Source organism: Suricata suricatta, chromosome 6, assembly GCF_006229205.1.
Source record: "Suricata suricatta isolate VVHF042 chromosome 6, meerkat_22Aug2017_6uvM2_HiC, whole genome shotgun sequence".
In the NCBI taxonomy this organism is placed as follows: domain Eukaryota; kingdom Metazoa; phylum Chordata; class Mammalia; order Carnivora; family Herpestidae; genus Suricata; species Suricata suricatta.
In genome coordinates, this window is record NC_043705.1 from 91180527 (window position 1) to 91196288 (window position 15762).

The window sequence follows — 15762 nt, forward strand, 5'->3', positions numbered from 1 at the left end:
TTCTCCACAAACCCTCTTGGTTCAACTCTGGACATCATCTTTTGGAATACCAAAGACAGGGAGTCTTGCCAGTGACTTACTTCTTCTTTTTCTCTGCAGTGGACCATCTCTGAGGCAATGAAGGCAAGGCTGATTGGCTACTTGCTTGAGGAGAGAAGACAGGAAAGTAGAAAGTAGATGAAAAATAGATACAAATTAATAGTTCATAGTATGTTCCCACCATAATTAAAATGGTGCTCATTTAGCATGTATTTAATTACACCTTACGTTGTAGCATTTCTTCACTGGTCTTTTCCTGCAGTACTTGTATAATTTGAGGGAGGGACAGGCACTGTACTTTAGCATATCTGCTATCTGATCTGAAGTGAGCGTTCAGTGAATGTTGAACTTGTTTGGTGGCTTTGAGCTACTTTGTGTGATGTCGGGATGCACCATCAAGATCCTAAGCACCTTTGGGGAAAGCTGGCTGCTCTTGATGACAGCAGCAGACCCAGTATTACCTCTGTGGGTTACTGCTGGTTTGTTCTTCATCAGCACAGATAGCTGGAGGAGGAGCATCGGCCTCAGCAGGCTGGAGGAGCCTGGCACAGAAAGGGGACATGGAAAGGAGCAGGTAGCCACATAGAACGCTTGCTCTTTGGCAAGAAAGGGAGGAGAATGTTTGCAAATGGACTCCCCAGGTGACACTTGGCATCATTTCAAATTAACGATACCTTTCCAAGAGTCTTGCAGACCTTGTCAGCTGACTCAATCAAGTTATGATCACCCAGAGACACAGCTACATGGGATCTGGAAAGTGAATTAGCAGGCTGTGTTTCCGGAGTTGCAGGGGAGTACATGCTGTAGAATGGAAGTTTCAAGAGGAGGAAGATGACTTTCTGAGGTCCTTTTGCTTTGTGTTTCAAGGCGACCCTCTCTCCTGATATACATTTTCTGGTTTCTTCTAAAAAGAGAAGTAATTTTTGCTCATACCTAAATATGACTTTGGGTGCGGAAAAATGGAGCTGCCTTTGCTTAAACCCCAGCTCACCCACTTACCAGCAATGTGACCTCAAACAAATGAGCTCATCTCCAAACCTCAGTTTCCATGTTGGTAAAATGCAAATAATAGCACATACAGACATTCACCATGAGGTGGTGCAAGGGTCACGTGCAAAAACATGTGAAAGTGCTTGCTGCAGTACTTGACAGATAATTAGGGCATGGTGAATGTTTGCCATTAATGCTTTTGGAATAATGTGTCTTTGAGGCTAAGTAAGACCCAGAAGATTTCTCTTTTGAGAAAAGGGATGGTGAGTTCAAGTGGCTTGTTCGGACTGCAAGAAAAGTCAGTAGTCCCTCTTCCTCAGTAAAGAGGTGGACCTGTCCAGGACCACAAACTCTCTGGGTTCCTCTGGCTCCAGCCAAATGCCAGCTCTAGCTGTGACTGTGGTCTCTCCTCCAGGGCTCTGCACTGCTGCATGGCTAAGCAGGTGCATGCTCTACGTGCTCCACCTCACAGCCTCACAGCTCTGTTGCCACAGATGATGTGCTGACCCAAAGATGAGTCACCACAGAAATCATTTGCCTTGTTTCATAAGAGCCTAGAGACCTTCTTCTCTACGGGACCCGGAGTTCTTCTACCTCACATCCTGACAGAGATTATTTCTTTCCATCACAAAGAATTGATCTTTTTTGCTTCTTAATCTCTGTCTTCTCCTTTATGGACTTCACCCAGGAAAAGGATAAAGTTATCACTTTGGGGCACCCCCGTGGAACAGTCATTTAAGCATCAGACTCTAAATCTCAGCTCAGGTCACAATCTCACAGTTTGTGGGTTCAAGTCCTGCATTGACTCTATGCTGATGGTGTGCAGCCTGATTGGGATTCTGTCTCTCCTTCTCTCTGTGCCTCCCCCACTTGCTCGCTCTCTCTCTTGCTCGCTCGCTCTCTCTCAAAATAAATAAATAAACTTAAAAAAGAAAAGTTATCATCACTTTGCCAGGAACCATATAGAGCTGGGGGGAGGGGCATATGCCCAACATGGCAGCAGAATGACTTCTTTCTCCTGGAATACTGGAAGAAAGTGGCAGTTCTCCACAGACTGGGCTCCATGAAGCCCCAGAAGCCCCTGCCAGATGAGCTGCTTTGCAAAGGTCACTGTTCGGTACCCCATTAAGGCAACAGAAAAAAGGGAGTTTAGTGGGGAAGATTAACATCCAGATTAACACCCAGAGATGATATCATTGTCTGTGAGTGTTCCAGCTAAAAAAGTTATGGAAAACCCAAGATCTCTAACAGCAGAGTGGGGACATGTACTAGTGTGTGTACAATATAACTGCATTGGGAAGAGGTCGTCTTCAGCTCTAATAAATCTTAGGAAGAAAAGCTATCAAGAGTTGCTATCTACTTTAAGAAAGCCAGGACAGTTAAAATTGTAGCAAAGCCAGTGGATAGGTATTCAGTGAAGCCGGCAGACTGCAGTGTTTGTAGGCAAACACACACAAGGCTGTGCACCCCAAAATATACACTTACAGGTACACACACATGCACAGGTATAATGTAAACACATTGACACACCTATCTAGAGACTCCTGGGCCCTCTCTTAATCTCATTTTAAAGTCTATTATTTCTGAATCAAAGAGTATATAGAATACTTTGGACAAAAATACTTTGTCTTGATGGTTAGGGAAGGTCCCCTGAATTTTCCAGGGGGGAATGATGATAGAAAAGTGGAACATCCACATTCTGAGGCCTGCAGGTGTGCAGGTGACCACTGGGGAATGGGGTGAGCAGAGCTGTGGGACAGGAATTTTGTGCCCCCTCTCCAGTGTCCAGGCCAGTGCCCGGGCACCATGCTGCCTCCTTATCCTTTGCCCCAGGGTATGACAGCTGAGAAGGCCAAGGGTTTACTCACTAGTTGGCTTGAGTGGGAGACGCTCAAAGTTTCTGGTAGAGCAGTCTCTCATTTAGGAAACTTTGGGCAGGAAAGAAAACAAGTGGAGGTGGAGGCCTGGATTTTTCTCATTGGGTTTTCAGATCCTGTTTCTAATAGTAAACACCAGGCTGTCTTTGGCTTCTTGTGCTCAGAGAACTGGGAGTGTGTGTGTGTGTGTGTGTGTGTGTGTGAGAGAGAGAGAGAGAGAGAGAGAGAGAGAGAGAGAGAGAGTACAAGAGAGCAAGGGGGAGAAGGGTGGGAGAGAGTCTTTAAATTTTAATTGGTCTGCAATGAAAGATTTAACTGTTTAAAAAACAAGACCCTCTTAGTCCCAGATCACAACTTATGTGCTAATGTGGGAGGTTAGGAGCTAGTGAAGAGAGGAGGAGGGGAGGGGCAGATTCCTAATGGATCCCTTGGGAAGTCATGCTGTTAAGGGAAGGGACAGGGGAACCAACCATATGGACAGTAGAATACTAGCTCTCTAGCTTTTGTCTCATCTCTTAGGTGGGAAAGGTAATCTTTGCTTTTCTTATTTTTAAGATTATCCTGTAAGTGAAATAGATGATTAGGGCATGCAAAATTGATTTAAGGTTTAACATATACCCTGCTTCAGAAGACCGTATACAGTTATGGTGTAAATCCCTGAAATATAGTGATGTAGCAGATGCTTTGGGGTTCAGGCATTGCCATTTGCTAAGATGATTGTTTTCTTATCTATCTTCTCTTCCCCTTCACTTAGATTATAAACCTTAATCCCATGACATCCCCGGGCCCAGCACAGTACCTGGTACTGAGGAGAGGTGTCAGCAAATACCTATTGGATTTTCTGTGGGCATTTGGAGAAAGTATAGCCCCTAAGTTCCTGTGGCCCTGATGACTTCTGTCTCCTGCCATTTGTTTGCAGCATGAACCCTAAGTAATAATTCAGATGTCCTTTGAGGCATCTTGCACTGTCTGCTGAGGTTGTTTTTCATTGCCCCCCTCCTCCACCCCCACAGCAGAGAAGACTGTGCTCTCCAGAAGGGCAAGGACTATGTTTTCTCTGCTTATACCTACATCTACCACTCTAGAAAAATGTCCAGAACATAGTGGGTCAGTAAATATTTGTTAAATGAATGACTGATTGAATGAATGAATGTATGTCACAGCTGCATTTTTTCCCTATATCTTGATTGTCCACCTGAAAAACGACACTGGGGATATAAGTACTGGTACTATCACAAGTGCCATTTACAAATCCATTCTAAATGGCATTCAGTTGAGTTGAACTTAATGGCTCTGTTCTTATTTAACAGGTCATCAGGGAAGATTGTGATGGTGTTGGTGATGATGATGATGCTTCCCACTAACTGAGAGCCTGCCATGTGTCAGGAACTCTCTGATACATTTCATGTGCATCATCCCATTGACTTTTCATAGCTATTCTGTGTACAGTTACTCAGTTTCTCTCTACTTCACAGTAACTGTAGCTCAGAGTAGGTTAACCCACATATCCAAAACCAGAGTTCGGAAGGTGTGGAGGCAGTATTTTAACTCCGGGCAGTTGACCAACCCCAGAGCCTCTTCTCTTACCCCCTGTCTTGCTGAGCGATATCAGACTCAGCATTGGAGGAAGGCCCAGAGGGGTTAGTAAAAGCAGCAGAAGAAAAACAAATTGTAGGGAGTCTATTAAGGTTGATCTTAAAAGTCTTGTAATGGTCTTATTTTCTCTGGAGGACATTGTGAACGCCAGTGATTTACCATGCTCCCTGGCTAGGTGAAGATGTCCAGGCAGCCAGCTCTCCCTACCTGAGCCTCAGGGCTCCAAACCTAACCCAACAGGGATTCCAAAGGAACTATTCCCATCCACTTTTATTTCCCTTTGACACACAGAGTATCAGCCCCTCTGATTTCGTGGGCTTTTTTTTCCAGGCGGGTAATGGGCTTCTAGCCAAAAATCCTTTCAATTAATGGACTAGGAACAGCACCCATGAAGAAAATTAGAAACAGATAAGAAGAGAAGGGCCTCCGTGCTCAGAGCAGAGGAAGGGAATAATTCTTGGATTATGCTGATGATTTACCAGTGTTTTCCTAATGTGAGAATCGGTCAGTAGGGGCCTGGGTTTTTTATGAGGGAGGAACCTCTTCCAGACAGCTCACTCCCCAACAGCCCCGATAAATCCCCACACCCCCACTTCCAGAGAGAACGCTGCCCTCTCCAGAGTCATGGTGTCAAAGCCTGTTTAGCTGTTCTTTACGTATCAGCCACAACCCCAACATTAGTTCATGCTTGGAATATGAAGCCATTTCATATTTATTCTTGTTTTATCTGGCAGGGAGCCTTAAAAAAAAAGTCCCCTGCTGGTGCTGTTCAGCTCTTATATCTTTATAGTCTCTTGAATTGATTTGACAGAGCAATCATAGGCCATGGGTGAGACCAAATCCTCTCTCAGCAACACTCTGGAAGAATGGCCGAGACTGCACAGCTCACGTCCCTGCGGCCAGTCAGGCCACATCCGTCTTCTGCCCTGAAGGGGCTTTGTGTGCCCTCACCCACTCTGGCGCTCGAAGACCAGTACAGAGAAAGAGTTTCCTCACGGCAGTTGTTCAGTGGGCATCTCTGAAAAGAGCAAGGGTATCTGGGGAAACATTAGGAATGGGTTTCACCTCAGAACATTCTAGAAGCTGAGTGGAGTCTGACTTCCCCAGAGGAGTTGCAGGCTTCTGGGAAGAATTCTCCAAAACCACAGTGAGCTTTGGGAAGATTTGTCAAGTGACCTGGCCTCCTGAGAAGCTTCAGATAAGTCAGAGGGTTTTAATCCACAGAATCATGTGTGCGCATAGACACACACTCAGTTTTCTGGGAAAAGACTCTAGATTTTAGTGGGTAAGCAGAGGGATCTGTGACCCCAGCAAGCTTAAGAACCTATGAACTAAGGCAACTTTCACTGATGGTCTGAAATGATTTAAAGTAAGTGTCTCAGACAAACCTATTTTACTATCTGTGTACTTGTCATGTATGTTAAATATATATAAATATATGCTTGTATATATACATCTGTATACATACACATGTATGTGACTAATATGTCACATTTATGATTTTACAGATATAACAGATTATGTTAAGTAAACTTAATAGTCAAGTTATTCATGGATAAAGATAAAATAAGTAAATAGAAGTACAATTCTGTACATCCATGGTAAAATTCACTTATGGTGAATTGGAAAATACTTTCATCCAAGAAGAAAAACATGCAAGGTTCCAGCCCTCACAACCTCTTGTCCCAATTACAGAGATGTTTCCAGTTAGATCCCAATTTTAGTTTCTCCCACCAGCTGCCTATATGCCACCCTGCATTCTAATATACATTCTGAATATAAAGCTGCTCTTCCAGAACCCACGATGGCTCCCTGTGGCCACTACATCATGTCCCATATCCTCCAACTGGGTTTGCAAGTCCAGCCTTCTATCTGATGTTAGCCCTACTGTTTCCTGCTTTGCAAACTCTTCTCCAGCCAGACCATTCTTTTCACTGTCCTCCCCAACTCCTGAAATTCCATATTTATTTCTGTCCTGCTGCTTTTGCCACGTAATTACCTCCATATCCTGTGCTTCTTGTTTTTCTCTTGAGCCACTGCACCCGCTAAAAATCTATGGTTCCCACCAGTGTTTCCCTTCCCTGGAATACTGCTGCCTGGCGATTCTGCATGTCAGAAAAAAAGGGGAGACTTTGGGCTAATTACCCCTCTATTTGGCACCAGTAAGCCTAGACATGGAGAGGAGCCACAGCCAGGAGTCTGAACCTTCCCTTTTGGCTTGTTGAACTTGTTGACGAAACGGGATAAGTTTGGGATTAATCACTGAAAAACAAGTGAGATAAACTTCTGGGTTCCAGAGATATTAACTCCTTGGTCCTCGTCCCAGCTTAGGTTATGAAAACCAAGAATTGTTCATTTTTCACAGTTTATGAGGTTTATCTTCGTCCTGTCAGGAGACACTGACAGAAAGATGAAATTGGTCTGTTTCCAGTCTGTTTCACTCAGTCATTCCTGCTTTTATAACAAGTTGAAATGCTCCATTGTAAACACTTGAGGAGGAAAAACACAGAGACATGAGCAGTGAATGGTCATGTACCTCTTGCAGTCATCTTGCATTTTTATCTACATTTTTTTTATCGTTAAGGCCAAACCCAAAAGGTGGAGGACCTCCCCCTTCATCCAAGCAGAAGGCGAATTTGAAGTGATTTAGTAGGAGCAGTGGCTGCAAACTGGATACATGGGGGTAGTTGGAGAACTTTTGGTTTTCTCAGGATTAGACAGAGCAGATATAGGTTCAAAACACTAACAATGAAGAAGAGGTGCTAGATGTGAGAAGCTTCTAAAAATTGTTGACTGAGGTTTATTCATTGCATCCCCATTGGACGTTCATTCAAGAATAACAAAACATTTGGATAAATGTGAACGTGACTTGAAGTGTAGAAAGTACTGTGTTATGTGCAGAAAAAAACACTTTTTCAATTTTTAATGGCTCCTCTGAAGTATCACAAATTTACTAACAAATAATATGACAATAGATTCTTACAGGCACCCTGCTCCATGTAGAGTTCACTAAAAAAGTTTTCAGAAACAACTCAAATGACAGATTAGCAGGAAAAGTTACTCAAGAGAGGTTTGGACCCTCCAATAATGAGCGTAAAATGGACAGGCTAAAATGAAGACTGACTTAAAGAATTGTTTCTCAGGACTATTATTATTGAACAGTAGAGTAGTATTCATCAGATAGATGTTTGCTGAATGCTGAGGGCTTTTATAACCAGCAGGTGCATGTCTTTCTTTTTGTGGCTATGTTTGTATAGAGGTAATTTCTGACCATTCTTTACTGAGGTTGAACCAGGCCAATGATGTTCAACTCTGTATTATATGATTCATCTCATGCTCTAACTTCTAATACCATACAGTTTCTGTTATTCATTCTTAACCTAAATGTTTTTTTTATTGTCACTATTGTTTTTAGGTTGTTGAACATTTTCTGTGATTTCTTTATTGTGTTTCTTTTTGTATAACTCTGAATTATAGATTTCAGCATTAATGTAACTGAAAGAACTTTCCAGTTCTAGAAGGAGTCATAATTCCGTGTGTTCTTAACTACTTTTTTTAAGGCAAGACACACACACGTTTCAGAATTCCCAGCCTTGCCCCAGCTAGCACAGCACAGTGGCTGGGGACACAGGCCCTATAGGCACCTAGTCTTGAACATGGACCCCTACTCACTGACTATGTCACCCTTAGCTACTGGCTGAGCATCTTGTGGCTCAATTTCCTCATGTGTAGAACTGAAGTGAATAATATTACACCTTCCCCACAGAGGTATAAGAGTTAATGACTTAATACATTGATTAATACACACCTGGCCCATACTCAATTCTCCCATGTGTTTACTGTTGCTATACCTACCTGATGGGAAGCATTCAGTGTTATTTTTTTTTCCACATAGCAATCTGGAAATGCTATATAACTTCTTAGTAATGGTCATAGCATTTATTGAGCACTAAATTTTGTACATGGTAGGAAATGCTTTACCTCCACATCTCCTATTTCCATAGAGGGGCAGGAACATCCAGGTCCCATGAGGAAAACCTGTGAAGGTCCTTCAGGCTGTCTTCTCCTCTCTGTCATTCATTTCTTCGTACTACAAGCCCTAAGCTACAAAATCTTTGAGGTTAAGAGCACTATTTGAGCCAGTAGGCTCCTTTATATATAGATTTGCCAGCACACAGGGGGGCACCAGCTCTGTGCCTGCCACCATAGGGCCCAGCCTGCCCTTAGTGTGGGGCCAGGACTGCCTTTGTGAGATCTGTGGATGTACCCATCCTCCTGGGGTTTGTCAGTGTGAATCAGTGATTCAGGTTAATCATGGCACCTCTGCATATTCCACGCTCCACCCCCCACCCCTGCCAGACACATTGTCCCAAGTTCTAGGAGGCAATACTAGTAGTTTAGCGGCCAGTGGTGGCCACACATCAGAGTCACATCTTTTATCTGAAGACCTTTAAGAACAGTAAAACCAACATTCTCTATCTACTTGATTCACATTGGTCTTGAACTTGGAAGGGATAGGGTTGTGATTAGTTTTCACAGAGTACCCCCAAATACCCACACCAGGCTCTGTGTGGTATTTCATTTGATCTGACAACCTTATGAGATAGGAATTAGTATGCTGAGAGAGGTGCAACCAGCAGCACAGGTGAACAGCCTGGTGCCTGAAGGTCTAGGTACAAACCAGGTCTGTCTGACTCCAGAGCTCAGTGTCTTGAACCCCTCACCAGATTACCCAGCACCCCCCCAAAGGACTCATTAAAACAAGGTTGCTGCCTCTCCTCATAGAGTTTCTGATTCCATGGGCCTGGGTGGAGCCCAAGAATCTGCATTTCTAACAAGTTTCCAGCTGGTGCTGAGCTGCTGGTCCAGCAACCCCACTGTGGGAACAAGGCTGTCTACCCAACCTCGTACCGCCCACTAGCTGTTTCTTAGCTCCAAGCTTCAGAGTCCTCTAGTACATGAAGTGGTATCAGATTTTGGTGTAAAACATTAGAGCCAGGAAAGTAAGCTTATTTGAATTATTAACTATGATGTCTACAGTCTTGCATGAAAGACAGATCTATTTGAAGGGATTTTCTAATTTGTTGTGCTTTCTAAAGCTAAAATGAATCGAGGAAGGGATGAATGGATGTGTCACTTTAAGCCACGACTGAGTATTTTATTCTTAAGATACATTTTCCAGTGACATTTTATTCTACATGCAATCTGGATGACTTTCCTTCTTGTAACTGTGCACCCAGGAACCATCCCTATGTCTCAGGTGATTCCCAGAGTTTATTACTGAGAGCTTCCACCTGGTTTTGAATGTGAAGCGTCAAGAGGGAGAAAGGGAGAGAGAGATTGGAAATTGTTCCCAAATTCAGGGAAAAGTAATTCCATGAAGAACAGAGCCCCTGGTCCTTTAATAGACACCAAAGACAAGGCCAAATAAGGGTTATAAGTGGGTGTGGAGTGGGCAGGAAAAACTTGAATGTGCAAGAAATACCATTCCCACAAACCTGCTTTAGACCATTGAGACCTTCAAGTTAGAAATGCCATGTCATGATGGTGGAGGGTACTTATGGGGAAGAGCACTGGGTGTTGTATGGAAAACAATTTGACAATAAAATATTATGGAAAAAAAAAAGAAATGCCATGTCAGTCACTATCTGGATCGCCCCCTCTCTGCCTTCCAGCATCCCACCCAGCACAGTTAGAAGTCTGCATGTGCCAGGACCCCACAGATGGCTAGCTCTGCTCCCCTACTGTTGCCCAGGCCCACTGAAGGCCCTTGGAACACAGCAGCTCTAATTTTTCTGAGTTTTTCTGGGAAAGAGAATTTTTGGCAACTTTGGCTTCCAGATGGGCAAACAGGTATGATTCCTGGGGTCTTTCCCCCTCCCTGGAACACAGTAAGGAGTGAAGGATCTTCCAAATCTTTGGGCTCTGTGCATCTTTCCATCTCTAATTCCTTTCTAGTTTTAGGGAAAGAAGCCACTTCCCACCTCTTTTTAATGCTACTCTCTCTTCAATTCCATTCTTCCCCAGTGGGACTCAATGCCAACTCTTTCCAGGAGGTGCAGAAAAATCATATCATTCTATCCTTCTAGAAGGGGAGAAAGGATAAGAAAACCAGCAGAACTCAGACTCAATCCCAAAACAATGTGATTCACCTTAGATTTGAGCCATGGTTCTGAGCGGAAGGGTGTCCCTCTCGAAGCCTCCCCACTCTTGAGGAGTAGCACACCAGGGACACTAAGCACAGGTTTTGCCAGACAGCGATGGGAACGCTCAAGGGACTAGCTCCTGGCCCTATGTCCTGAAGTGTGCAGATGTCACTCTTTGGAATGGTGCTGGCATGGTCCAGTCCCCTTTTGTATGGGGCAAAAACCTAAGTCTCACTAGGATAGAAATAGAGAACAGCAAAGAGACTGAGGAATCATTGTCAATGAGGCGATTAGCCCCAACCTCCCACCATAATGTCCTGGGAGGAGGGTGCTCTTACCTTGCCTCACAGCTGTAAGGATGACCTATTGACACAGAAGTCACCTGATAGTCTTATGGTAGCTTACAGGCTCTGAAATCTGGTCAGACCATGAGCCAGGTTCTACTATTCATCAACTCCTCCACAGCTCAGGCTGCCCTCTCGTGCGGTGGTCCAAGTCTCATTCTGCATCCTGGTGGAGTTCATAAAAAATAGGTTGACTGGGGCCCCTCACTGTCAGGAACCCCACTTCCCACCATCCTGCCTGGGTACTGGATAGACTGGCCTGAGGCCAAATCACTGACCAACCTGGAGTGACCTCACCATTTAAAAACCTTTAAAAACCTGCTATCATACTTTCATCAGGTCAATTCCCACAAGCAAAACACTGTGAGGGTCAGAGTGGACAGAGTTTCTTATGGGTTTTTTAATTCTTACGGGTTTTTAAGAAACCAAACAGTGGGGGTGCCTGGGTGGCCAGGTCGGTTGAATGTTCGACCCTTGATCTTGGCTCAGGTCAAACTCAGGATTTTGTGGGCTGGAGCCCCGTGTTGGGCTATGCACTGACAGTGTGGAGCCTGCTTGGGATTGTCTCTCTCCCACTCTCTACCCCTCCCTGCTCCATGCTCTCCACCTCTCCCCCCAGTAAATAAATACTGAGAAAACTATTTTAATTACAAATAAGAGAGAGAAACCAAACAGCGGCAGTGTGAAAGGGTTTGGCATTGTAGCTGAAGCCCTAGGTATAAATAAGCAAGCTGGGATCAGTAGAAGTCACAGATTAGTTCTCTTGCATAAAATTAAGGGGTATAAATAGCTACAAGAGAATATTTTATTGTGTCCATTAAAAATGAAACTTTAGTCCCAGTCCTCCCTCTTCCCATCTCCCATCTACTTAAAATGGAACCATTTTGTGTCCCTCTGGTGTGAAATGGGAAACAATATTTGCAGCTCAGATGTCCCCATGTTGACTTCATCCTAGGGAGGAGGACACTTCTGGAAGGGCTCTGCTTGCAGACCCAGGGCCTCTATATTTGTTACTATGTCTGGAAAGACAGTGGCCTCTCTTGGAGGGAAGAGCTTCTCCAGAACAGAAGTCTAGTGACACTCACTCTCCCAGCTGCCCCCAACCATACTGAGTTTCAGTGAGCTTTGTGCCATGCCTGCTCTGTGCCTGGCACTGTGCTGAGTGCTTTCGTGTATGCTATTGACCTTGGCAGTCACTAGTTGAAAGTTTGGGAGTCTGAGGGGTGGGGGTGGGGGGTGCAGTGCTCATGGTTGGTCAGGAGTAGCCAGAAAGGACAGTGCTGAGGGAATTGGATTCAATCACAATCTTTCTCTGGGAAATCAAGCATAGTTCTCAAGCTGTGTACAAGAATGCAGGATCAGCTGTCCAGTGTGTTTTGGCTCTGCTGTCTGAGAGTTGGGCTGTGTGCAGAGTTGACAGGTGCCAGCTTGACGTTGGTTTGCCATGCAAGCAATTATGCCACAAAAGAGGGCAGGAAATGGGGGTAGCAAGGGAAGCCACCATTGGAGACCACAAGTTCCCAATCCATTGGAACCATTTCCATCTGACTAATGAGAATAATCTACTTTGCAAATGTGTCAAGTGGGTGCTCTCAGGGGAAGAGCCTTCTTGACACTAATGATTCTCAATTTTCTGACAGTAGATTAACCAAGGTTTTTTTTTTCCTTATCCCCTAACCCAATTCCAATAATTTGCTTTCATCACTTTGTCATTGAGTACCCAATGAAGACAAACTAAGTTTAGTATTAGCGATAGTATTGAGTATTAGTTGTGCAAACCATGAGTGAGGTACCACACAGTTAAGAATGGGGGAAGTATATTTTTAAATTGTATAATTAATTTGATAGCAGAATCAGTGACTTTGAGTGTCCATCCTGTTGGATGATCTAAGTAGCTCATTTTTTCCCTGCTCTGTCCACATGCCCCTATTTGTAGCCTAACCCTACACCTCTGATCTGTGAACCTTTTTCTGCTGTGTGTGAAAGAAAGCCCTATGTGCTCTCACACGGTGTCAGTTTGCTTGGTTGCATCATGAATATCCTGAGGTGTAGCATCCACACTGCAGTTAAGGGGGATAGGAGATGAGCTCTTAAGTGAGATTGGTTTGAATCTTCCCTCTATCCCCTACCAACTGTGTAATTTGAGTCAGGACATCAGATTCTTATATGCCTCTGTTCCTCCCTGTGTAAATGGGGGTAATGATAACTTCTAACTTCTTAGATTTCTTATAAGCATTAAGTAAGATAATTTGTGCAAGGTAGGAAGCCTGATGCATGGTGGATCTTAATAGCATTTACTATTATTATTCTGTTCACCCCCATTACCAGGAAACAGAAGGCCTCTTTTTGGAGGCCAAGGTGGGATTTATCTGGACATATAGATAAATAATTTCATTGGGCATGGGAGGACACCAAGATGGACAGATCACTAAGTTCAGGGATGTGCTTGTCACCATTGTTGGAGTGTGACAAAGCTCAGGTGAGAATGTATAGAAAATAAAGGACGAGGACCATGTAAAAGTTGGGGCTGTTTTTCTGTACAAATCCAGAAGATGCCTTTTGATCATCTGTGTGTGCAGAAAGTCCTGAGAGAGGGTCTTAACTGGCCACCACAGCTGACCATCACACCCTGCCCAGTACCAAATGGTGCATTTCCCCTGCTCGTTCTTTATTCTATGGGGTTCTGGAGCCTTCCAACGAGCCCACACAGCCTCGCACTCCAGTGCCTGTAGGACAAGGGTGTCTGCCTGGTAAAGTCATTTTCTCCCCCTACGTCTTCTCTCAAAGCTGCACAGCAAGCCTGTTAGGGCTTGAACCCTAAGCCTGTTAGAACAAGAACCCTGACCTCTGACTGCTCATCCACATCCCCAGAGGCCCTACAATCCTAGCTGACTCTAGAAGCTCTCAGTCAGCTACTGCTAGGAACCTACATTTTGTAAATGTTATGTTTGGCTTTTGTTTTATTTTTATTATAATGTAGCATTAAGAGGACTCCAAGGGCTTCGCTAGAATGGAGAAAAGGCAGGATCCAGCAGAGAAGGTGGGCACTGCCCAGGAGCGAGGTGATGACTTCACATGCCAGTGGCCACTTTTTCTTATTCTCATTTTCTGCTTTTCATCATTGTTTCAAGATATTTTTTTTCCTCGTTACTTAAAAAGCATATGAGCAAACAAAACCCTTTCCATGAATCTTGGGGAGGTGATAGAAAAGCATGTAGTCACTTAAAATAGAAAACAGGTGCAGGGCTAAAGCAGAACAGAGGCCCGAGGGCACGTTGAGCTAATGCAGAGAGAGGGCCCACCTAGGGGATTCTTTGACCTTCTGCTCACACTGCTTCACTCTCGGTATCTGTTCAATGGGCTGCCACCTGTCCTGCCTGCTTCAGAAGGATTCCAGGGAAGGTCTCTGAGCAAGCAAGGGCAGGGTCTTGCAGGCAGAACACTGCGCACAGGGCTTGTATAAGTGAAGACTAACATGTCAGAGCTCTTTACCCGACCCCAGGAGCCTGGTCAGAGCACAGAGTCCCGAGCCCTGCTCTGTCAGAGCTGCTTGTCAGCAACTTCCCAAGCGCCCAGCCATTCTGCACTGGGCTGACATCTCAGGTTTCCTCAGCCCCTTCGGAGATGGAGAGGAAATGTGTATTTTCAGTTTGAGAAGAAAGATAAATCTCTGAGTGTCAGACCTGAAGCTTAGAGTGAGTACATAAGGGCCGTTTTCATTTGGGGCCTGACGGAGCTGCGTGGGTTTCCTGGCCTCCAAACACCCACCTACTGAAGTCCCAGAAGCTGACCCTCCTTGAGAGGCTGGGGGGTAAATCCTGCACCCTGTCACCCTTTCTAACAAAGGGAACTCTTTGAAGCTCACGCCGAGCTCTGCTGGTCATTATTCCTCATGTAAAGGGCCTTTGCTACTACCCGCTGGCACTTTCGAGTACAAGGAGGGCACTGTTATCAAGCCCCAAGAATCGGAAATGCTGTTGACACTGGCATATGACACCGCATTTCCCTGTGTTCTGTGATCCTGGGAGGCACCTACTAGAAAACTATGTTCTAAGGAGTATTCAGTCATAGCGAGCAGTGCTTCTCAAACCGTGTCCTTCGGAACCTTGAGGTTCCATGGACTGTGTCTCAGACTGAGGCAGAGGTCAGGGGTCTGGAGGAAAGGGGAGGGAACTTGGGAAGCCCAGCGGGCAAGGCTCCAGGCCTTCCTCCTCCAGAACTTCTGCTTTCGGCTGTCCTTTGTGTCATGGTTCTGGATACTGCTCCACTGACAGAAGGTTCCTCTGCTTTCAAAACAGTTTTAAGACCACTGGCTGATTTAGAGGTTCTCTTCGCAGGATTCCAGCTATAATTATATCCATAGAAAATAAATAAATAAAAACTATCGACAAATCCAGCTGAATTAGCCCTTGCATAAAGTCTAAGTAAACTGCAGCAGAGTTCTGCAGGACTCTGAGGCATCATAACCTTCTGGGGGTAGTTGAGGGCGCCCTCGTCGGAGTCGTGGAGCCCCCCCCCCCCCCCCCCGCTCCTCACTCCTGAGGTTGCCTTGCACCGTCTGTGAGAAACTTCCGTGGACTCTAGCCAGAGAGTGAGCAAAAGTGAAAATCCCCACCAGCCTCCATAAAGTGTCTGAAGAAAATGCAGAGGGTCACTGTCTTTTCTGTAAGGGGCAACTTTTTAACCACTGAATGGTGGCCCAGGAGAGAGGGAGGGGGAAGGGGTCCAGAGGCAAATGCAATGGCTTTGGGCCAAAAGGTAAAAACGCAC

The 15762-nt window shown here is 44.9% G+C and overlaps 1 protein-coding gene across 1 annotated transcript in view; it reads left to right on the top strand.

The window, feature by feature from the left end:
- SLIT3 (slit guidance ligand 3) overlaps positions 1-15762 on the top strand; it is a 593860-nt gene that overhangs the window by 280509 nt on the left and 297589 nt on the right. The window lies entirely within an intron of this gene.